This window comes from Ascaphus truei, chromosome 4 (assembly GCF_040206685.1).
Source record: "Ascaphus truei isolate aAscTru1 chromosome 4, aAscTru1.hap1, whole genome shotgun sequence".
Classification (NCBI taxonomy): domain Eukaryota; kingdom Metazoa; phylum Chordata; class Amphibia; order Anura; family Ascaphidae; genus Ascaphus; species Ascaphus truei.
In genome coordinates, this window is record NC_134486.1 from 237,610,335 (window position 1) to 237,634,609 (window position 24,275).

Genomic DNA, 24,275 nt, shown 5'->3' on the forward strand with positions numbered 1-24,275 from the left:
CCGATTAGGAGAAGGGATCGTGAGCATATAAAGAATGGAGAGCAACAAAGCTGAAGGTGATGATTGTCTCTTTATTGAAGAGCCAATCCAAGATAAGTTGCACGGCTGTAGAAGATGATAGGAACCAGACCACTAACTAGGTCATCATGGGGTGGAGTTAGCACCGTACTGTAGGTGTATCAGATGAATCAGCTGTTCTGCTGTGTGTCAACTCGTGTTTGGATCCCGCGCCTGACAACAAATAGACGGCGTCTGTGCACGATCCCGTCAGTGCAAGGCACATCAATAAGGGCACCACAGGACACATCGTGGAGGCGGGCCCTAAGCCCTTCAGGAGTGACCTCTGGACGCTTCAGGAATGACTGAGAGGGGTACCTCTGTAGAATGCTCAAACAAGCCTAGGGGCGTGGGGTTGATCTCTGGAGATCCAGGAATGCTCTACAGGACAAAACCCTTCCAGTGCAACAGGAACTGGTCTTACTCTGGTCACCCTTGAATTCATGACAGTCTGAACCTCAAACTCTTGCTTCTTTCTACTAGAACAGATTCAGGAAGAGACACTGGAGGAGACAAGGAATCCTGTACAAAGGGTTTGAGAAGAGAGATGTGAAATACTGATGGTATTCTCATGAAGGCTGAAAGACATAGCCGGTAGACCACTGGATTAACCGTCTTTATGATGGTAAAAGGACCAATGAATCTCGGTGCCAATTTCACCGTGGGTGCCTTCAATCTGATATTTGTGGTGGATAGCCATACATTTTTACCAAGGTTTTTAAGCTGGTGTTTTATGGCGATGCTGATCTGCCTGTCTCTTCTGCGTTGACACTGTTTTTTTGAGATTTTCTCAAATCTACCCCTGCTGTTGAATCCTGCTACTTACCACTGGAAACCGGATCTAGGACATGCAGTAGGAAGAGTGAGTGGTGAAATCCATAATTTTTAAAAAAATTGTGACTCCTGCGATTACTCACTTCGCAGATTGTTTGTGGAGAATTCAGCCCACATCAAGAGCTCTGTCCAGTTGTCCTGAGTCTCTGAAATTAAGCACTGGATGAACTGCTCCTATGACTGAATTGTCCGTTCCATCTGCCCATCAGTCTGAGGATGGTAAGCGGAAGAGAAGTGAAGGGTACTCCCAGTTACTGACAAAAGGCACAACAGAATTTTGAGATAAATTAAGACCCCCAATCCGACACAATAACTTAGGGGACTTTATGAAGTCAGAATACTTCTTTAATGAATATCTCTGATAATTTGGTGGCATTTGGTAATCCCTTAAAGGGTAGACGTACACTTGCCTAGACAAGTGAAAAAGAGACCCCTATATAACTAGCACTCATTGAATGGGTGTATAATGTGTATGAAATAAAACTTAAAGCTGCAGTTCAGCCTTTTTTTTTTTTTTTTTTTTTAATTTATTTTTTTACTTCAATAGTTTCATGTGGGCAATCTCTAATTACCTAAAGAACTGTATAGCAGGTCAATTCGTTCTCCATGTATTGATAGGCGAAATTTGGTGACATAATTAGTGAAGGGATCTGTTTTTCTTCTGCTTCTTTCTATCAGTGGAAGCACATGAATATTCATGAGCACTCCTGCACTGACATGTGCTAGAGGGAGGGCAGGGCTGACAAAGGGGTGTGCCAGGGCTTGTGACAGGACATGAAGGGGCAGTGCCTTAGTAAATGGCTGTTAAAATAGAATACAAGAAAATTGGTCTTTCAAAGCTGTTTTTTTAAAAACAGAAAATGCTAAAAGTATTTTTTCTTACTACAGAACTGATTTATTAAAAAAAAACCCACACATGCAGGATATTGACTGAACTGCAGCTTTAACCTTTATTGGTGTTCATATTTACCTATGAAAAATATTTTTTTACCTACTACACACCATACTTATTAGACATATACACACTTACCACCCTGAGGCATCCTTTACACTATCATCACAATCACCACAAGGTGCCAGTCCTCATATCCATATTAATCAGTCCTTTTGTACATCATTCCAACCATTGTGTTTTGGTTCGGATGTTTGTTGTTTAATACTAGTTTTATTTATCTATGTGATCAGCTGTTATAAGTGTTGTTTGTTCGTGTGTTTTTATGTTCACACCAATTATATATATTAATATGAACACCAATAAAGGTTAAGTTTGATTTCATACACATTGTACACCCATTCAATGAGTGCTAGTTATATAGGGGTCTCTTGTTCACTTGTCTAGGCAAGTGTACGTCTACCCATTACCTCTCCACCCCTGGCACCATTTCTAGACTGTAGCAAGGGCAAGCTTTTCTCCCTTCTCTCCCCCATCTTTCCCACTCTCTCTTAGATGTAATCCCTTAAAGGGAAATAAAATGTACCTGTTTCGAGAACCGGTCCACGGCCACCAGGTGTAATGGACGTGCTCACCACAATCCACGACCAGACTGCAGGGCTGAAGTGGGGATAAAGAAACACTGACCTGAAGCCATGAAACCGGGTCCGGTTTGCAGATTTCGTCGTTGTGGATAGCCGGGTCAGGGTTGGAGAGATCAGATTAAACGAATTCCATGCTGGGGTCAAGGCAGGTGGCACAGGAGCGCTGGTCGGGGTCACAGGCTGGGGTCAGCATCAGGGAAGGCGTTAGCGTAGGGGCTATGAAGCCTCTGAAGGAGGAGACTCCAAAGCAGGAACGGCCAGCGGAACAGTGAAGCTGTAGCACAGGAGATCCAGTGCAGGTACAGAACCGATGGTCGAGGTCACTGACTGGGGACGATACCAGAGGAGGCTTCAGCAACTGGAAGCTTCAGCACAGGGGCTTCAGCACAGGAACGGCCTCTGGAAGGAGGAGGCTTCAGGAAACAGGAAGCTTCCGCACAGGAATGGCCTCTGGAAGGAGGAGGCTTCAGGAAACAGGAAGCTTCAGCACAGGGACGGCCTCTGGAAGGAGGGTAAGTATTGGAAGCAATGAAGGCCTCTGGAAGCAGGATATACTGCAGACAGGTCACTGGTACATTGAAGCTATAGCGCAGGGGATCCAGCGCAGTTGCTTCAGAACAGGAAGGCAGAGACAGGCCAAGCAGAGATGTTTGTGACAAGCACAGGTTACACAAAAGAAAGATGCAAAGAGATTAAAGAATTATGCTCAGCTCCTAGCTGGCGAAAGGGCTTACCCTAAATAGCACGGACAGCCAATAGGGGCAGAGGTGCACAAAAGGCAGCAATAAGTCAACAGGAGTTTGAGTTCAGAAACAGCTGATCCCAATTGCTCAGTTCAGGAAGAGATTTGCCTGGAACCTCTACAGCTATGTAACAGTGTTTCCCCCACCCTCTGGGAGATTCTCCTTTTACAAGGTGTGTAGTGCTAGGTACCTGCTGGTTCACAGAAGCTCTGAGATTCCTCTGATGATATTGTGCAAGACAGGACAGGCTTTTGGGGTGATAGCTGGTTCTTTCTCACTCTTGGTTCAGCGCCTCCATCTCTTGCCAGCTCCAGGATTGCTGGAGGCAAACCCTGCAGGAGAACACTCCCCCTAATAGATTGCAGTCTCAGGCAGGAGTATATTTTATAACACAGGAACAGCTTTATTTGTTCAACAACACAGGATACAGCATACACTGCATACACTTGGTTCCAGCCTTGTGATGGTCACTGGACACAACCCCCAGACATGGGCCCCAAAGATCGGTTCTTGCTCTTCTCCATCTTCCTGATGGATCAGGAGGTATAGTCCTCACTCCCACTCCCCTAAGGGAGGGGATAGAATGTGGTCAAGGTCTGTGCATACTGTTCAGTGGGGGAGCATATGGGGAGATAAGAGAACAAAGTATACAATATAAGTGCAGACGTCTGGTATTATATGGATATAAAAGCAATGTCTTGGCTCTTATGGTTGATCTACTCACAGGAGCAAGATGATATTTTAAGCAGTTGGCAAATTGGGTTGCCACCCTTGAAGATGTCTATGAGTTGTACCCCCCTAGCGATTCTCCATCGGCAGTGTATATATAGAGAGAGGGAGAAAACTACATAGTGCGATCAATATGATAGTTTATATTTGAAAAAACACAATAAAAATGCGCACTTACAATTTGCACAAAGGTTAAAAGCATATATCACAATATGTGAATGGAGGGTCTCCCGAAACAGCTCGCCGCCTGGTACCAGTGGACCAATTTTGGTCTTGGAGACGATCCGTAGAAGCAGCTCTGAATGCAGTGACGTCACATCTTGCAGACGGGCGCGCAGAAGGAAGCTCCGGTCCAGGACGCAGAGCTGTGGAAGCCAGCAGACTGACCTGTAGGAGGCGGTGAGCTGTTTCGGGAGACCCTCCATTCACATATTGTGATATATGGTTTTAACCTTTGTGCAAATTGTAAGTGCGCATTTTTATTGTGTTTTTTCAAATATAAACTATCATATTGATCGCACTATGTAGTTTTCTCCCTCTCTCTATATATACACTGCCGACGGAGAATCGCTAGGGGGGTACAACTCATAGACATCTTCAAGGGTGGCAACCCAATTTGCCAACTGCTTAAAATATCATCTTGCTCCTGTGAGTAGATCAACCATAAGAGCCAAGACATTGCTTTTATATCCATATAATACCAGACGTCTGCACTTATATTGTATACTTTGTTCTCTTATCTCCCCATATGCTCCCCCTGGATGTTTTGAGCAATACTTAACCCTTGGAACCCGTGACACAGGTCCCACCAGTGAGGTTTGAGCAAGGGGTTAGAATATTAACTCTATCTGTACCACTTTTCCAATTCATTTTATTATAATTTTATCCACGAAGTAGCGCCTGTTTTTTCACTCTTTTCTAGCACTGTTCAGTGGGACCATGCTCTCTCAGGGGAGAGATAACACTCACTACATTTAGGAAATGCAGCCCCTTAATTACCCTGGGGGAGGGTCCAATGTCTGAGCCCAGGATTGAGCAGAACACAAGCCTTGTTCCGCCCCCCCCTGTCACTCAAGGGAGGACTTACATGTTGGGCAGGGTAGTAGCCAAAACCTGATATGGCTACACCCTCCCTCTGGTGGGATATCCAACGTCCCCGCTTGGAACCCAAATTTGGTGTACCATCCTTCAGCTTGGAACACCTGGAACAAAATGCATAACAATTGTCATAACATTATGGTAACACAGTACAGAGGCATGACAGATTCCTCCCAACATGGAGAATCCTTTTACATCTTCAATAATAATGCAAAGGGTCAGGCTTCTTAACTAGCCTGCAATCATGATCTGGGACAGGGACTGAATACACCTTCTTGGGAGCTCATTCAGGCAGATACTCTACCCTGCTTAAGTAGATACCACTGCCTATCCGCCAAACCCCATTAGGTAACTGACCCGGTCTTCGGTGTGGAAGATGGAGTAATGACCATTAGATCAGATAGGCTCGTACGGCATCCTCTAGCCACCTCTCCCTGTTAGCCTCTATCTCCCGCATGTTGGGCTCGGGGACATAGGGAAAATCAAACCCATGGGACTGCCTAAATCACTTGAAACCGACAGATTAAATCCCTGGCGCAGAATGACAAAACAATAACAATACCAGTCCTGTATGGATGTGGAAAACTGGAACACTGGAGCAATAGGAGCCTGTCCCATTAGTTGCACATGTAGTTCAATGAATAGTCTCTGTACTGATGTGGAATACCGGGAACTGATCCTGTTGTCGACACGGGGATCTTTAATTTATGCTTTTCTCCAAAGATATTCTCCTAAGAATAAAGAAGTGTACAAGCCATTGCGCAGCCCCTCTGATAAAGGAGCCCACATTAAACCCACAAGTCCTCACAGAGTAAAAAGTCGATCACAGGCATATAAAGGTTTCTTTGCTCTTCTTTGATCCTCCCTTCCACCCTTACTCTAGTCAAATGCAGCTTTGTTGTCAAAAGCAACTATTGATTGCAAGCATATAAAGCAGGCCTGCACAACTTGTACAGTGAGAAGGGCCGAACTGCTCCAAGGAAAAATGTTTGGGGCTGCACGGGTAAAATCATCATCATCATCATCATCATCATCATCATCATTATCATCATATATCTACCCCAGCACCCTTCATCACCATCATCATCATCATCATCATATCTACCCCAGCACCTTTCATCATCATCCTCATATCTCCCCCAAAAACCCTCATCAACCTTTGCGAGACTCCCCATCGATCTCTCATACCCCCATCTTTCCCCCTCACCCATACACATAATACCCCCTGCACACCACACACATCCCACTCCTCTGCACCTCACATCACTCTCCCCCATGCACCTCACATCACTCTCCCCCCTGCACATCACATCTCTCTCCCCCCTGCACCTCACATCTCTCTCCCCCCCTGCACCTCACATCTCTCTCCCCCTCTGCACCTCACATCTCTCTCCCCCCTGCACCTCACATCTCTCTCCCCCCCTGCACCTCACATCTTTCTCCCCCCCTGCACCTCACATCTCTCTCCCCCCCTGCACCTAACATCTCTCTCCCCCCTGCATCTCACATCTCTCCCCCCAACCCATTTCAGCAGCCCCCCCAGCCCATTTCAGCAGCCCCCCAGCCCATTTCAGCAGTCCCCCCAACCCCTCATAAATGAACTACCCCCATGATACCTGATGGCGGCGGTGGCAGCAGCAGAAGCAGAGGTGGTGGCGGCGGCGGAGGACACAGAGATGGCGGCAGGGAGAAGCACGAGGGATGCACTCTCTAGCAGCAGACCCCAAAAGTTCCGGGTCGCGCTACACTGCTAGAGCGGGAGAGGGAGGAGGGGGGAGGATGAGGGGGAGCTAGGGTTGCCAGGTGGCTTGTCCAAAAATACTGGACACCCACGCCCCACCCCCCTGAACACATATAAAAAATACCCCCACGCTCCTTAAATACATTTTAAAAATACCCCACGCCCGAATACATTTTAAAATACCCCCACCTCCCCCTAAATACATTAAAACAATACCCACACGCCCCCCAAATACATTTTAAAAATAACCCCACCTCCCCAATACATTTAAAATATACTCCCACCTCCACAATACATATAAAATACACCCCACCTCCACAATACATATAAAATATACCCCACCTCCTAAATACATTTAAAATATACCCCCACCTCCCCAATACATTTAAAATATACTCCCACCTCCACAATACATATAAAATATACCCCCACCTCCACAATACATATAAAATATACCCCCACCTCCCCAATACATATCAAATATACCCCCCCCCCCCAATACATTTAAAATATCCCTCATCATCATGATCTCATCTCCCCAGGCTGGCCCCCATCACCATCCCATCCCCCCTCCCCCATTATCATCTTATTCCCCTCATCATCATCTTCTCACCCTGTCCCCCCCATCCCTCTCACCCTGTCCCCCCCATCCCTCTCACCCTGTCCCCCCATCCCTCTCACCCTGTCCCCCCCATCCCTCTCACCCTGTCCTCCCCATCCCTCTCACCCTGTCCCCCCCATCCCTCTCACCCTGTCCCCCCATCCTCTCACCCCATCCTATCACCATCTCACCCTGGGCCCCCCATCCTGTCATCATCTCACCCAGGCCCCCCAATCCTGTCATCATCTCACCCTGGCTCCCACCATCCTCTCAACCTGGCTCCCCTCATCCCCCAATCTGTGTCCTTACCTTAATGCCAGGAAGGATACACTTCTCTGGGCCGCCGGGGTGTGGGCTCCGCCCCCGCTGTCCTCTGATTGGCTCTCCGCTCCTCCAATCAGGGACAGGCTGCACAGACTCACGACTGCTCCTCCCGCCCCCGCCTGCAGTCTTAGCACTGCCTGTCCTCGCGCCACTCTCTCCGCAAAAATGGTAATACCGGACACATATGTGTCTGGTATTACCCCTGATTTTATACCGGACAGGCATCGGAATTACCGGCCGGTCTGGGTGAAAACCGGACACCTGGCAATCCTAGGGGGAGCGCGCTGTCACACCCTGCTGGAGCGCGCTCCTTCCTTCCCGACCAGGGAAAAGGGGGTGATGTGGGGGGTGGGGGGAGTTTGGAGGGAGCTGTCGCGGGCCACACAGGGTGTCCCGGCCTGATATAAAGCGTATCTTTTAACCTCTCATTGGTCTTCCGTGCAGCTGATCTATGCCTGGATAATCTCCTCAGATACTCCAAAGCCTGTAGTGGCAATGAATGTAAAAGAGAATATAGAAAATGTCTAGTGCAACACAACTAAAACATTTATTGGGAGAAATACTAGCTCTGGAGGCTCAAGCCGTGGACGACAATTCGTGTTGTGTGTTTCAAGCAGACACATTGTGAGTGTGTTTTTTAATATGTTCTTTTATATGTGTTTTTTATATGTATTACTCCCAATAAATGTACCCTGCGGGCAAGGCCTCAGATTGATTTAAGGTCTGAGGGGCTGTATCCACGCATATCTCGTGTTCGGTGGCCAATAGTACGGCACTGGAACGAAAAGCAGTATCATGTTTGCAACCTAGTATCTTGGCGTTGACTAGACCCGGGGAGTTTCTCACGTGGTCGCAGACGGCAATTATAGACGTAAGGGTGGGGACTCGTCCCACTGCGACCATGTGGCACAGGGTACGTGACTGTAAGGAATCCATACCTCGGTTTACTGCTTACCTTGCCTTACAGACCTCTGCAGTCCTGGAACACTCCCCATGATATATTCTGCAGCTGTGCAAGCTATTACTGCAGCCCCAGCTTGGGTTCAGTCATTAGAGCAATGCTATCACACGCCCCTTTTGCTATAGGTTCGCTGACCTTTAAATACAGCTTTCCCCACAATGCTTCTCTGCCGAGCATAATCCTTCCTGGATGTAACCAAGTGTTCTGCCACAAGCCCCTAGCTTGTTCTCTCTTGTTACTAATTCTGTTATTGTCCTTGTTCATGTTCCTGGTTCCTGGGCCTGCTGCTCTCTCTCTCCACTGCAGAGGCCGTGTCCTGGTTCTTGTGCTGAAGTGGTGGATCTCCAGCGTAACTTCAGCTCCCTGTTTCCTGAGGCCTGCTGCCCTTCCCATAGCAGAGGCCTGTCTCTGAGTCCTGAGTTCTGTAGCTCTCTCTCCCCGCACAGGCTCGTTCTGGACTCCTGTTCTGAAGCATTGGTTTACCAGTGCTGCCTGACGGTGTGCCCACTCCGGTCAGCCTTCTCCTTCCTGAGACTGGCGCCATGGGCCGTGGACGCCACTCGTGCAAATCCCGTTCCCGACCTGCAGCGATTTCGCTGAAGCAGGAAGACCTGCTTGATCTCCTGTTGCTGACTCCCTGCTTGGACTACGTTTACAATGATGTCTCCAATCCTGACCCTGGCTCGTCCACTGACTACGCTGCTCTCTCCAGTCCCGAACCTGCTATGTACGACTACAAACTGCGCAATCCGGATCAGCCTGCGCGGTCTAAGGTTGGTGCTTATACAACCCCACCTCAGCCCCGCGATCCGGTCTTGGTTTGTGGCGAGCACAACCATGACAGTATGCTCGGCCCCACAAACTCGGACAGCCCTGTGGTGAGGGTTGGTATGTTTCTATCTGAAATCCTGTCCCGGCCTGCCGACCAGTCCCAGTTTGAAAACCAGTATCTGTGCGAAATACTACCCCTGATTGAAGATCAGTTTATGTATGAAGGTTTAACCCCTTTGCAAAGACAATGCCTTGAAGGAGCTCATTATTAAGGCTTACTGCCTCAAGGAATTAAAACAGTCTCTGGCCGCTTGTGTTCGCTCCCCTGGTTCCCCTTTAACCTGGGATAATGTGAACCCTATGGAACTGGCCGACGCCAAAGATGCACTCTATGCCCTGGCCTTATCATTGGACATTCACGTAGTACAACAGGACCCTCTCTTCATGGACATTTGCATAAAAGAACAGGACCCCCTCCTCGCCAGCTATGCTGCTGCGTGGCAGTTCCCCTGTACTGCCAGTCCTGTTGCTAAACCTGTGGGGGTACCATCTCTCCAGGAAATAACCAAACTGCCCCACTATCATTGCCCCCTAAGGTAGAAGCTGTCACGGTCTCTAGCCCTGATTGCTCCTCCTGTTACTTAGACCCCAAGGATATGTCTACGTTAACCCCTGCCAATCAGCCCTGTGAGGTTCCTATAGAGTATACGTATATTTCCCAAGCCGAAACTATGGCTTTAGTCTCTGAGAATGAAACCCTTCAACCCTCCATTTCTAACTTAGAATCCCTAAGTTTTCTTCCCAAGGTCATTCCTGTATTAACCCCAGCGGGGCAGCCCTATGAGTCTCCATTGGTATTTCCCTGTTGTTCGCCAGCCAAGGTCACGCCCTTAACTCCTGAGGAGGAACTCCTTGTGTCCCCAATTTCAGAGGCAAATCTCCCTCTTTTTGTCTCTCAGGTGCCATCTGCATTTACCACTGTAAATCCTTGCCGCCCTGAGGCTAATACGTCCTTTCTAGCGTCTGAGAATGAAACCCCAAGTCTGACAGCAGAGGTTGCATTGAATGTCTCCTCTAAGGTTGCAGAGTCCTTAGATATTCTTTGCTATAATTCCCCTGCTTCAGCTCAAGTTTCCCCTGTCGTGTTCCCTAAAACTTCTCCTAAAATACTGATTTCAGTTAAATGTATTCAGGAACCAGGTTTTTCCCTAAGCCTGTTTGCAGAATCCCCACTCCCAGGTATTTCGCTGACCCAGTCTGTCACTCTAAGAGCTGAGATCCCTGCTTCAGCGCATAGTCCCTTTGTAATGGAATCTGTAGTTGTTTCTAGTGTCCCAGACACTTCTTTCCAAGTACCCAGAGACCAGCACGCTTGTGGTTGCCCCCCTTGTACTCTCTGTCTTCTCCTCTTCTCTAACCCTAGGGTTAAAAGTGAACAGTGGTCTTTATGCCCCTCCTGACGCTCAAGTTGTTGAGTTCTCAGGAATTTGTGCTAACACACTCCTCCCACTCAAAAGTGATGCTTTTTCTTATGTGCTAGCCAGAAGCCTATACACAGTTTCCCCCCTCTCTGAAATTTGCCTTGTCAGTCCCGCTACTCAGAGAGGTGAAATTCTCCCTTCAGCAACAAACAACAGCAAATAGCGCACAGCCAGGGAGCCAGGTGGAATTAAAAGTTCAATGTCCTTTATTTCAGTGCATGACTGATGACAAAAATACCCCCATGGGGACAAAAACGCACCTCCTACGCATTTTGGACCGGTAGGTCCTTTATGAAGGAGGTGGTGCATAGGAGGTGCGTTTTTGTCCCTATAGGGGTATTTTTGTCATCAGTCATGCATTGAAATGAAGGACATTGAACTTTTAATTCCACCTGGCTCCCTGGCTGTGCGCTATTTGCTGTTGTTTGTTGCTGATTCTGGATTCTCCTTCATGGCTGGCATGCCACTACTACCTTCCTTGGAGACTATGGGAGTGGGTAAGAGACATTATTTGTGACTGTAATAGTTGAGTACTTTGATGCTATCATTATTCAAGTGACTCACAGGTCAATTTATTCACATACACACTCCTTAGATCTCATATTGGAGTTATTATATACCAAGATTTGTCCAATTGGATGAAGTGTTACTGGGTGGAGCACCCTATATTTTTCAAATTCTCCCTTCAGATTCAGAATTTCTTCCCTTAAAGACTGTCCTTGCTTTTGGTCCCCCTGATGCCTCTGTCCAAGCAACCCCTCCAGATATAAGCGTATCTGTCGTTAACCCCTTAGTACAGTCAGAGACCACCCTGCCTACATTACAAACTCTGGTGTTTAAATCTGAGCTATTTTGTTATCCTTCCCTTGCTAAACCTCAGTCCCTTAGCACCGCATCTAAATGTACTCCTGCATCCGTTGGGTTACTATGGGCTGAAATTAAAACTCCTGTGTTTAAGGGTATCTTCTCACACATGTCCAGCAAACCTAGAACTTCCCTGATTGCTTCTAAGTCACATACCACTGTATCTGTTTTTCTCACTAGTGCAACCCAGACACCCACATCACTGACTAGCAGTTCAGTTATCAGAATTTTCGCACTAGTAAACATACTTACTTCTGATTTTGTCATGACTAGTACCCCTGTTAGGGTCCTTGCAGTTTTGGATAAGACTCTTTTTCCTTCTAAGGTTTCTGCCATTAAGAGTTTCCTCAGTTCCAATTTACCGCTTATTATCTCTCTAACTCCCATCATTACTCCCACACTACCTGTCACTGATTCCCAGGTACCAACTCCTGACACTAGTTCTTCTCCTACCAGTGTCCCTGCAGTGCTAGATGTTCCTGTTATAGATACTCAGGCTCCTGCTCTGGATTCTATTCCTCTACTCGCTGCCCCTGCTCTGTCTGATTCTCAAGGTCCAGATATTAAAGCCCCAGTGCCTATTCCTACTCCCACTCCTATGACAAGTATGATGCCCTTGGAGTTCATTGCAGCACGTAGTCCGCCCCACGCGGTTGTTCTAATCTCTGTAAGGACTAGCAAACCTTCCTCGGACTCTGATGCCTTATCTCAAGTAACCCTTTCCGTACTCCAAGTCCCCAGTGCGGGAGGGCAGTTTCTCTTCACTGACTATATGGTGGTTCCTGAAGTATCTCAGAATGACTTTAAATATGGGGTTTCTCTCCCTATTGTCGCTTAAACTTTCCACGCTGCCTTTGACTTTGTGATCTTTACTTCCCAGACAATATTACCTCTCTCTGAGGTTTCTACAATATTTTGGAGCTCCACTGCTGATTGCTTCTCTGCCTCTGCGAACCCATGGTTATCCCTCTCGGAACCTTCTGTTGCTCCTGTTATTTCCTCTGTCTCGGAAATACTCAGTACGTACCCCAAGATTTCGGTCTCTAAGCCTGGTTTACTGCTTGCCTTGTCATCTTCCATACCCATACCCGGCAATACCCCCACCCACCCTATACTCTCGCTGACCACTACCTGGAAAACCTCTGGAGTAGAAGATCCTCTCAAATTCCTACATGCAGATGTCAGCAAAGACTTTGTCTGTCTGGAGGGTCACCCTGGTATACTTGTTCAACTATCGGTGCTGCTTGTCCTGAACCCTGATACCTTTACTAGGGACTGGACTCCCAGCAGGGGTCCTTCTGCCGTTTCTGCTCCGGAACCCCTTGGTTCCTCACAGCCTTGGATTTTCAAGTCATTTCGCCTGGCAGGCCACGTACCAGTGGCTTCTCTACCACCACTCTCATTTCCTAGAACAGTTCTCATCAAGGAACTGCTCGTTTATGGATCCCCTTCCCGCCTAAAGCACTTTAGGAGCAACTCAGTGTCCCCGAAACCCATGGACGGTCCTGTCTGGCCGCAGTTCTCACCGGGGGGTGGGGGTACGCAAAAGAGTGCCCACGAATGTCTGGACCACGATTCTACCCCCAATCCTAGACAGTTCAGGAACAATTCCAGGTCCCCCAACTCTATGAGTGGTCCTATTCGCCCGGAGGTCTCACGTGAAGGGAGGGTTACTGTAAGGAATCCACACCTCAGTTTACTGCTTACCTTGCCTTACAGACATGTGCAGTCCTGGAACACTCAACATGATATATTCTGCAGCTGTGCAAGCTATTACTGCAGCCCCAGCTTGGGTTCAGTCATTAGAGCAATGCTATCACACGCCCCTTTTGCTTCCTGAGACCGGCACCATGGGCCGTGGACACCACTCGTGCAAACCCCCGTTCCCGACCTGCAGCGATTTCGCTGAAGCAGGAAGACCTGCTTGATCTCCTGTTGCCGACTCCCTGCTTGGACTACGTTTACCATGATGTCTCCAATCCTGACCCTGGCTCGTCCACTGACTACACTGCTCTCTCCAGTCCCGACCCTGCTTTGTACGACTACAAACTGCGCAATCCGGATCAGCCTGCGCGGTCTAAGGTCGGTGCTTATACAACCCCACCTCAGCCCCGCGGTCCGGTCCTGGTTTGTGGCGAGCACAACCGTGACAGTGACATTCTAAGGCCCAGTCGTGGACCTCTTGCTTGGAGGGCACGAACATGGTGTGGTTTTGGTTTAACAATTTGACTGCTGAGCAGGGTACCCCAGGTCTGAGATCTCATCAGCGCCTCCAAATGTAGCGCAGTTTCCCCCACCCTGTGGGAGATATGGTGGCTTCCGCGTGTATGTGGTGCGCTACCTGTGGCTCAGAGCAGGCCTGACCCTCCGTTGCTGGGAGCCTGGGGTATACCTGAATCATCTGATGACAGCGCCTCCACACGTGAGAGATCCTATCAGTGTGGGATAACCCCGTCACAGGACACAATGTAAGAAATAAACACTGGTATGGTATAACAGGTTTTCTGAACAGGTGCTAACAATAACATAACACAGGACTCACAGGGCCATAACCCCACACAGCACCCCCAACCACTGTGTCCACACCCTGGTGGGCTTACCCCAAAGTACTGAGGTGCTCTGGGCACTCAACCTCCCAGTGTCCACAGAAGCCAACCCACCCAATGTATGTGTGTCAGCGCTGCCCACAACTCGTGTTAAAGTTGGTGCACTTGTAGGTGTCTGTGTGATACCTGCCGAGTGCTCCAACACCCGGTAGCACAAATTGAAGACAAAGGGGCCGACCGGTCACACGCCATCACCGTCAGTGACGAGTTCACCTCCACGTGGGGTGGTGTCCAGCTGGAGGGTTTCACCATGAAGATAGTCTCTTATCTGTGCAGTGATCTGGTCCCAGACCACTGGATTGCCAGTTCGCTGCCGCGTCCTGGCTGTGTCCCTCACACTTAGCACTACAGGGGCAGTGTCCCTATCTAAGGGGCCTGTACCTGCAGCAACCACAAGCTTAGGGGAGTCGGGCCTAGCTGCAGGGTCCTACAGACCCCCTGTACATACCCTTGTCCTCTGATGTCCCAGCTCCGACTGCCTGGCTCTCTAAGCGCGCCCGGGTGCACGGGATCCTCGCAGCCCTATTGGCTTAGCTTAGCCATGTAGTGCATTGGACCTGTGCATTCTGGTGGCTGTAGTCCCAGTGGAGCCTATTCCTCTAATAGCCACTGTACACTGCGCATGCATGTGTCTGCAATGGTCGCCACAACTCTAAACACCTTTCTGCGCATGCGCACGCAGTATCAACATGGTGGCGCCCTGCTAAGGGAGATGCCACAGATCTCCAGTGACCCGGTCGCCCCTGTACAAACTCCCTACCTATGACAGTCTGACTGGAACCTCCGGCGGCACCCACACCACCCGTGGAAGTAAGGGGGGCCAAGGGTGAGCCCAGCAGGAGACCTGGCAACAACAGCATCACACAAAATGTAAAACAGTCTCCAGTTCCCTCACAAAGCAAAATTCCTGCGTAGAATCTAATACCTTAAATAAGCCTTTAAACTGTGTGAGGTAAGTACTGATATAAAAATCCCTTATATATCAAACCAGAGAGAAACGAGGCATGCAATCAGCCTCATATCTCTAAGACCGGCTAGTCCTAATTAATTAATGGTGGAATAAGATATACCTCCAGCATAGATCAGGTATAGGGGGATATCAAACACCAAAAAAATAGTAACAAGGTGTAGTAATGGCACTCATATAAAAATACACAGATTTAAGCTGAAGCAGCAAAAAGACAGCCAATGTAACGTGAGAACATGGCTGAAAGCTAAACAGTTCAGATGGTCCCTTCATACCACATAGGTATGTGTGATGAGAAAGTCCCAGATATTAAGCAATAATCTTTGATGGAGTCAATTTAAGTGAAGATACTCATCCACAGCATGCATCCGGGAGCTTAAGGAGCCGTTACTGAAATTGCTGCGACAAACTGGAGAGAGCAGCCTTGTGTACCTCCGAGATGAATTAACGGATGTCCATGGGTGATGAGAGGGTAACTCTGAGAGTACAAGGACAGACAGAAAGCCCCTGTCTCAGAGTTACCCTCACATCACTGGGGGTGGGGCCCAGGAGAGGAGGAAACAGCATGGAGCGGAGAGAGTTGTGTGCGTGTCAAGCGTATGATGATCATGTTGCACCTTTCACCATTTTGTACTGTATTTTTGGAGAAACCACCTGTCAACCCTACACACACACACACCTTATATACATCTATACACACGCACACACACACACACTCCATATATACATCTATACATTCACATAATATATACACAGATACATCCATTTATACACAAACACATCATATATACATGTATGCCCACACATCAGTTTATACATGTACAAGTATTCACTCACATCATATATACATGTTGTGATTCCTCCGTCATGTTACGTGGTCTTGTTTCCCATATTCAAGGCAGGAAACCCTATATTTCGTTACATAGGGTTTTATTTTACAGGAGATAACCAACACAACAATAGGCCCACTGTCCTTTTAAGACAACAAACCATGAAAGTAAAGCCTACTCCTCTTAGGAAATTTACTCACAGCATAAGCCTCTCTATGACGCTGGCCAGCTAAGCCATTTATGAGATTTAAATAACACACTCATGCATAGAGAAATAACTTTGAGTCCTTATCTGTTTATTGGGGACTCGGTCCTGCGAGAGGCCAGGAAATCCCTCTGGATCCAATGCTCTGGAAAGGACAGCCCTACTCTCACAGCAGTCTCACGTCCTTAACTTCACTCCACCGACTTGTTCTTCCTGGATGAGCATCACAGGCAGTCCCAGCGACCAGCATCCAGCAGGCATGGGGAGCTGTGCCAACCATCTTCCTCCTGGTTGGGGAAAAGGTCTCTCCCCACTCTCTGGGGAAAATAATCTCAATGTGTGCAGGCCACTACCTGTCACATCTAGGGACCTTTGTGTGAGAACTACACATATTAACAGGTGTGGTGCATTACCTGTCAGGTTCACAGGAGGCCTGAGCCTCCGCTGATGGGAACCTTGGGTGTATCCTTGAACAATCTTCAGGTTAACAGCGCCTCCACATATGCAGGATTCTAAGTGTAGAATAACCCATAACACAGGACCCACATACACAGTGTATAAGTAAAACAGTTTACTGTATGCAGATTAAGAACATAACAACAATAACATCACCAACACTAGTGTCACCCCTGTAACACTAATAGTACAACTGCCCGGTCGCTTCACAGGGACTTTACCCCACACCTTATTCTCCCCCAACACCGTGTACCCAGAGTCCCCCACCCAAGTGTGGAACAGCGCTGCCCACTAAGATGAGGTGTATAGTTGGTGCACGTGTAGGGATGATGGTACCTGCCTGGTGTGTCCACACCCGGGCGCACAGATGCTTGGCTTGGAAATTATCCCTTGATCCAGGAGATGATCTAAGACGCCTCTGCTTCAACGATGGGTAGCTCCCACCTGGAGTGATCCACCGTTAGAATGTCTCTGCCGCTACAGAGGCTAATTCAACAACACAGCAGTGGCCAGGAATTCCACGCTTCCTGGCTGTGACCCTCACTGAAGCTGGCTCTACACGACCCTGTCCCTATCCTAGGGGGCGTCCCTGTAGCAGCCACAAGCTGAGGGTGAGTAGGGCCTAGCTGAGGCCTAAGGGGAGACTTCTGGCCTAGTGCAGGGGCTACTTGCCTCCCTGTACAAACACCCCCCCCCCATCTGTGTCCCAGCTCCTACTGACTTCCTCACTCCAGCGCGCAACAATGTATCCCCTGTGCAGCAGGAGAATCTGTAAGCCCTATTGGCTGTAATGCAGCAGGTGATATGGGTGAAAGGGCAGTCCCCAGAGGCTTCTGGGAAATGTAGTTCCTTTACAGCCTCTTTCCTATTAGGACCGCGTGCGTGACATTTTAATGGCCACCGCTGCACTCATCTGCGCAGGCGCGAACTTGTAATGACCGCCGTGTCGCGCGAACTGCTACGCATACGCGAACACTAGTGCCAATCCTAACATGGCCACCGCAACTCCGCTGCGCATGTGCAAGCCTCCGCGCATGTGCAAGCAAAACAAACATGGCGGCACCCTGTCATTGATGCCGCCAGGAGCCCCCGGCGACGCAATCGCCCCCGCAGCAGCTCCCACCAGAGCGAGGGTAAGGGATGGAGAAAGGGTAAACCGGGGAGCCAGAGGGGACCTGGCTACACAGGAATCCAGCCTGCTTAATTAGTTGCAGCTGCCGCTTACTCCTACAGAGGAATTTAACCTGCACGCTGGAAAGTACAGTAGCTGCAGTTTTATAGTACATAGAGATAGTGACTATCACAATATATACACACAGACACACATACAAGTATACATACATGTGTATATAAATGTAACGCATAGCTCACCACAAACGAAGTGCGACCGCGGTGCTGAGGTAGGGGGTTGGATAACGCCGACCCACAGCCACGCGGGCACGCCTAGGACGTAGAGTAGTCGTTCAAGCCAGGTCAGGGTTATAGATTGGAGAATGGTTAAGGTACTTGCCAAGTTCAAAAGTGGAGAGTTTCGGATCGTCGTAGTTCGTAGCCAGGTTCAGGATTGGAGAGTATCGGATAGTCGGGGTACGTAGCCAGGTTCAGGATAGTAGAATGTCGGATCGTTGGAGTACTTAGCCAAGGTCAGGACTGGAGACTGGAGAATCGTCGTACAAGCCGGATCAGGAGTAGAGAGAAGCGGAGTCCAAGGAGCTAGCAGGGTTCAGGCAACAAGAGGTTAAACAGCATACAAGACAAGGCAAGGCAGGCTTCAGCAACAAGGATGTGGCAAGGCACGGCATCACAATGACTATGCTCAGCAATGACTGATTGCAGACTGAGGGTATATATAGGAGGTGTCTCCAATAGCAAGGCAGGGCGGAACCAGGAAGTGAGAGTCAAATTGGCTGCTGGTGCACACAGGTGTGCCGTATGATGCAGCATAATCAGGTTTCATGGTGGAACTGCTCGCGCGGCATCCTGCGCGCGTCACGGAGGCAAGGGAGCGGAGTTTAGAGCATGCGTCACTCCCACGCTGATTCCTGGGACCAGAGGGGGCGGAACCAGTCACGCGCCGACCCGCGCTCGTCACGGAGGTCAGAGGGCGGGGCCTGACTCGTGCATAAGCAGGGACGCTAGGCCAACATCCACGTCGTGTGACAGTGATGGGAGCGGGGTCTGTTGTCCAGAGTGCGCAAGGCGTGCGCGCGCGTACTGGGACCATGAAATCGTGCATGCTGGGTATCCGTGACGGAAGGCTTGTTGAGGTGAGGAGACGGTTTGCGACCGCCAGGGTGGCGAATCCTCACAATACACACATACAGTACATGTATACACACAACCATTCAAATATACACTTACCTTAACATTACCAGCACACTATAGATGAGAGGAGCCAGCCTGGGAGAAAATGAGCTGTGAAGTAAGCTCTGCAGCACCACCCAATGGCCAGAGTCGGTAAGTTGCTGCACAGAGATCCTTCTCCTCTCCTCCTCTATGCCACAGGTCTGAAATGTTCGACTCTGACTGGCACCCAGCCCGCCCTGATCAAAATCCCAATAAAGGTGATGGAAGTATAGTCACCAAATGTTCATTGATTAACAAAAAGATCCTTAATGTACAGTAGTAAAGCCCCATCTCATCACTGGCCTAATTGCAACAGTCTTTGGTATTTGTATTGTTGCATGCTCTGGTAACAGCATGTATGGACAAGACAATGTTTCAGGGCCTTATGGCTTTTCTCCTGGCAAAATTGTGTGTAGCCCCGGTCCCCTGGGGCTCCAAGAGACCCCCCTCCCTTGTGGCTGCGCGGTCGCACTTGCTGCTGGAGCCAGCGATGGACCCGCTGGCTGCTTCCAAAGGTGGGGGCCGGAGCATGGAGCATTCCGAACCTTAGGAGGCTCTGCAGCGCACCCGGCTAGCGGGGGCCGCCATTGTGGCTGCGCGCGTAGGGTAAGGGTAGGGAGCTGCGGCGGCCATTAGATAGTCACGCATGCGCAGTTGAATCGCGCACGCGGCCCCAATGGTATAGAGGCCTCCACGGGACTACAATTCCCATGAGGCTAAGGAAGGAAGGTACCAGGTGTCCCAGAGTGGCCAATAGGGCTGGAGGATTGCCCTTCAGGGAGAATGGATACATTTCGCGGGGTTTGGAGCAGAGAGTCAGTCGGCGCCAGGAGAAGCTAGGGGAAGGAGGTAGGGTGCAGGAGTCAGTGACTCCCTGCACTGGGCCAGCAGCCCCCGAGGCCCCAGATAGCCCTGAGCCACCCAGTTTTTGAGTTGTGTCAGGGACAGGCCCCAGGTTAGGGACCCTGCCCCTTACTATCCAGAGCCAGTTAGGTACCCAACGGATGCAGCGCATCCATCCAGAGGTTTAGGCTCAGACCTTCGCTGTCGCTGCAGCAGCCATCCGGGTGGGATCGCCCCGGATGGTAGTTCCTGTATTCAGCCGTCATCAGGATCCTTGGTGAAGTTCCTTGGCAGGCCCGGGCACCGGAGTGCCCGGCAGGTAACCATCAAGTTCACCAACTATACCACCTATTCATATAGGACATAGTGGCTGCGCAATCACACATACATACAGTATCTCACTTGAAGGGTGGGGGGAAATACTGTGTGTGGTTACTGGACACGGGGTGGGATCACCCGGTGGAAGGGGGTAGCGTCCTGCGAGACGCAGTAGTTAGTGTCTCCTCTAGGGAGGGACACCTGTTGATATATATTTATATATTGCCTATGCTAGTTGAGTAAAGTCATTTGTTTGTTTTACATGCTGTGTGTGTGGAGTGATATACAATTGTCCTGCGAGGAACCACTCCCCCTCTGATGGGAGCCATCGCAGGTGGAGGCGCTGCACCAAGTACGAGGTTACTCATATTATTATACTTGCCCCAGGCTCTCTGTGGCGGAGGCTTAGGCCTCCTGTGAGCCTAACAGGTAAAGCACCACACTGGGTAATACATATAGATCCCCTCACCTGCACCCTATCTGCGATTGGGGGGGATATGGGTTACATGTGTAAACATCATGTTATCTTTGTTCATGAAAGAGACACATATATGGACTAAATGACAAAGTCACTCTCATAATTTATAATCTATAGGCTACTCTCTTTTTATTGTGCATCAACAGCACGTTTAAAATACTCTATATGTTAGGAGGTACACAAAATATGCATTAAAATAATTAAGACGAGACTTCCTGGTACAGTATGGCACCAGTGAGGATAGGCCCAGATTGCTAAACTGCAGGGAGCCTCACTCTGCAAAGCAAAATCGCACTGGAAAAAATCAATATAAAAGAAAAAAAAAAACACAGTGATCCGCACTGCAGACCCTGGCGCACCACGGCCACCTATCTGGGAAGCAAATTGACTGGAAACGCTAAGCAGAAGAGAGCTGAAAAAAGTGGAAAGAAAACAGAATCTCCTAAAATGGCCCCTGTCACAAGAGTTAGGCTGCGTCCATAGAAGGACAGGCCGCGCTGAGCCGTGCGGACGCTTCGCGCTGAGCCCCTGCATCCTCAATGAGGATGTCTTTAGAGGGGGCTCACGCGAGCGTCCGCAGGCGTGCTGAGGCGCTGGATTTTTCAGCCGACAGCCAAGCTGTTTTTCAGCGCGCTGTCGGCTGAAAACATCCAATCAGCGCGAAGCAGCGCCAACATCACGGCGCCGTGACGTCGGCGCCGTGACATTGACGTCAGTGCGTCGTGGGCGATTGGCCCAGCAACGTCACTGCCCCGCCTCCCACCACCTCCCCCCGCCTCCCGATCGCGCCTGCTGGCTCGCCTACATGTGCATGAAATCGCACAGCCTCAGCGTCAACGCACCTCAGCACTGCTCCCCCCCTCTATGGCCCCAGCCTTACAAGGCAGCAGGGAGAGATAGAGGAACAGCAACAGGATACAGCCCTTAAAAAGACAGACTCTGAATATGCTGCTATTGTATTGTATGTCTTTATTTATATAGCGCCATTAATGTACATAGCGCTTCACAGCAGTAATACACGTGGTAATCCAATAAATAACAGATAATATAAATAACAGATCATGGGAATAAGTGCTTTAGACATAAAAGTAACATTTCGGAAGAGGAGTCCCTGCCCCGAGGAGCTTACAATCTAATTCGTAGGTAGGGAGAAGGTACAGAGACAGTAGGAGGGAGCTATGGCTAAAGTGCTTGCAAAAGAGTTATTGCCTGCAGTAAATAAGAGGTTTGACACCCTGAAAAAGTTCTTTGAAGATTTTAAAGAGGAACTCTTCTTGCAAAATGTAAGATTGGGGGAGGTAGTGGCAAGAGTTGGAGATTTGCAAGATTATCTGGGAGAAACTCAGTCAGAAGTCCAGGAACTAAAAAATAAAAAACAAGCCTTGGAGGAAAAGGTAGATGATCTTGAAAATAGATCCAGGAGGAGCAATATAAGAATTATATACTGTAAAACCATATCAACTTTTTCTGCTAAAAATGGCTCTCAGAGATTTTGGAGTTACCTTTGGATCTTTCTACCATCAAAGTAGAAAGAGTCCATAGGCGGGATCAAGCAAAATATCAAGGAGAAAGACCAAGTGCAGTGATGGCTAAGTTTCTGGACTTTAGTGAAAAAAATAGACTTCTGCGAACTTACAAGGACTCAGGAGGAATTGGATACGAGGGATCCAAGATTTTAATTTCCCAGGACTATTCAGTGGCCATCTCGAACAAAAGGAGAGAGTTTGGAAAACTTTGTAGCTCTTTGTTTCAACAAAACAACATATTTACTTTGGGGTTTCCAGCCACTCTGCGACTTTTTACAGCCAATGGAGTAAAAATCTTCACTTGAGGCCAGGGAAGCTGAAAAGTACACTTGTGAGAACCACAAAGATATTGAAGACAGGCAAGTGGAGCGGGATCAGAGGTGTGCGCAGGATCGTCATTCACCAACCGGAGAAAGAGGTCACAGTGAGGATACGGCGCAAAGCTGATTGCAGCAGAAGATATCTTGTTTAAGTATCAAGACTTAATTATGGGTCTTTTTGGTATGAGTATATATGGGGGCTGATTTCTCCAACTGGTCCTATAGAGTTTGAGACTATGTAGATTTAACCGTGTAGATATGTATGTTCAATATGTGTAGGGCTAATTTGGCAAGAAATTATTGCAAATATCGCAAGGTGCTATGATATAATTATAAATAGTTTAATGCGTAAGAAGCTCAGGTGTTAGAGATTAGATTAGATTAGACCAGTGCACTGTACTGTTCAGTAAGTAGAAGCGCGAGACTGCGGGGAGCTGAAGGGAAAATAAAACTGGATAGAATTTGTACTTATGGAAAAAAGGGAAGTCAACATATGTTAAGATTTCTGTTATTTGTTGTGCTTTTTGGGTTAGTTTTGTGTTTTTTTTGTTTTTCTTTTTGTTGTGTATTTTACATGCCTCAGTTGCCTGTTTATCCACATGGTCTCTCCACTGTGCTAAGAATTATGAATAGCTCCACTGGGTACTGCATATACTTTGAGTGTGAGAATTCCCTATGAGAATTATTTCATGGAATGTTAAAGGAATCAATTCCCCTATTAAAAGAAATAAAATTCTGAAGCACCTTAAGCGTCTTAAAGTCGAAGTTGCATTAATCCAAGAAACTCATCTACTGTAGATGCGACAGAAAGTTAACAATTTAGGAGAGACAGGGTGGGTAAATGTATATATTCCCCAGCAGTAGGGGGGAAAAGGAGGAGTAGCAATCTTAATAAACAAATATTTTCCATATGAAGTTATCTCCACTGGAGAGGACGAAGAGGAGAGGGTGGTACACTGCCTTGTCAGAATATATAATGAGGCAGTAAAATATATAATGTCTATGGCCCAAATGAATATGATCAACATTTTGTCCAAACTGACTGATACTATACTCGCTGGAAAAGACAGTAATTTGGTAGTATTAGGAGATTTGAATTGGGTAATGGATCCAGTTATGGATAAATCAGTTCAGATTCAAGGGAAACAAGGTTAAATTTGGCACAAGAAGGCGCACAAGGGTTTAAGGATATTTTGGGGATGGAAGACTGGTGGCGAATGTTTAACCCTTTGGAAAGAGAATACACTTTTTTTCTCACACCCACATAATTCATTCTCCAGAATAGTTTATATTTTTGCCAATAGTCAGGTAATAGGGAAGGTCACAGATACTAAAATAGAAGATATAATCATCTCAGATCATGCCCCAGTATGGGTGGAGGTTAATATGGGACAAAGAGCGCATGGAGATAGAATATGGAGATTTACTTCTTACTTGTACAATAACGAAGAATTTAAAGGATTTCTTCGAAATAATTGGTTGTCTTTTAAGGAAACTAATGCGGCTCATTGCAATGCAGGAAGGTTATTTTGGGAGAGTGGGAAGGCAGTTTTTAGAGGGAAAATAATTGCATATGTAAGTACTGTAAGAGAAGGAAGGAGATTGATTTGGAGTTCTCTAAAGCTAGCAAAGAGTTAAAT